The 1,110-nt window shown below is 49.9% G+C and overlaps 1 protein-coding gene across 1 annotated transcript in view; it reads right to left on the bottom strand.

Moving 5' to 3' along the window:
- Window positions 1-1,110, bottom strand: part of LOC106514015 (V-set and immunoglobulin domain-containing protein 10-like) — a 10,442-nt gene that overhangs the window by 2,055 nt on the left and 7,277 nt on the right. The gene's annotated exons all lie outside the window — the stretch shown is intronic.

A 1,110-nucleotide genomic window follows, 5' to 3' on the forward strand; every position in this document is an offset into this window, starting at 1 on the left:
TCCAACTTCCTGTCACCTCTGGAACCTCTCCTGTACTCACATGCTCGTGTGCTGCACTGAGTCTGTTGTTTCAGAGCAGGGTGGGAGCCCACGCACGTGAACAAACTGCTGTCAGGACTCAGGCTSTCAGGGGTCAACAAGACGTCAGAACCAGTTTGTAGATTAGTTTGCTGTCCTGCTTGGATCAGGTCTCCGGTCCAGCGGAGGGACGGGGAGGGGAACCCACCAGGCCAGGAGCAGAGCAGTCTGAGAGAGGTGTGATTCAGAGTCGGCTCCACGGAGCAGGAGGGGGAACCATCAGGGGGGTCTGTAGGGAGAATATGTAGACCAGTGAACTGAAGATTAGGGGTTTGAATTACAACATACAGAACAACAAGTAGATTAAAGTTTCAGGGAATGAAAATAYTTCAGCCTCTTATTATTTTGCTGATAATAAAGTAGATCAGTTTAATAAGATGTTCACACTCACAGTAGACGGTCAGGCTGATGCTTTTTTTGGAGCGGGTGTTCAGGAGAGAGTTTTGTGCCAAACAGGCGTAGTCTCCAGTGTTCGTCCGGAGAACCTTGGCGATGGTGTACTGCGGTCCGACATACACCTGGGAGTTGTTGTAGAACCAGACGTACTGACTGACCGGATTGGACTCAGCTTGGCACGACAAAGAAACCATCTCTGACTCCAGAACTGAGTAKCCGACACGAAGAGGAGTCACGTCTACCTGGGGAACATCTGGACCGACTGAGYACACAAACGACAACAATACGTGGTAACATACGTGTTTCTGGCTGCGTGTCCAAGTCATGTTTTAATACTTACAGAGAATATTCAGGAAGAACCACTCAGAGCTCTCAGTGTTGATGAAGTTGCTGCTCACGCAGCGGTACAGGCCGCTCAGGCTCCGGTTCATGTTGCTCAGGGTCAGGATGCTGCTGTTGCCCTGTGCAAACGTAGCGATGCTGCCGCTGCTGGGTTTGTATTGCCARGCGTACTGAACTGGTTTGGTCCCGTTTTCTACGTCACATCGCATCCACATCGTGGATCTTTCCACTGGAGATGCTTCACTCATCAGGAGGGATGGTTTACTGACGAGGACTGAATTAAAAATATAAATA

The sequence above is a fragment of the Austrofundulus limnaeus genome, unplaced genomic scaffold (assembly GCF_001266775.1).
Source record: "Austrofundulus limnaeus strain Quisiro unplaced genomic scaffold, Austrofundulus_limnaeus-1.0 Scaffold17, whole genome shotgun sequence".
Classification (NCBI taxonomy): domain Eukaryota; kingdom Metazoa; phylum Chordata; class Actinopteri; order Cyprinodontiformes; family Rivulidae; genus Austrofundulus; species Austrofundulus limnaeus.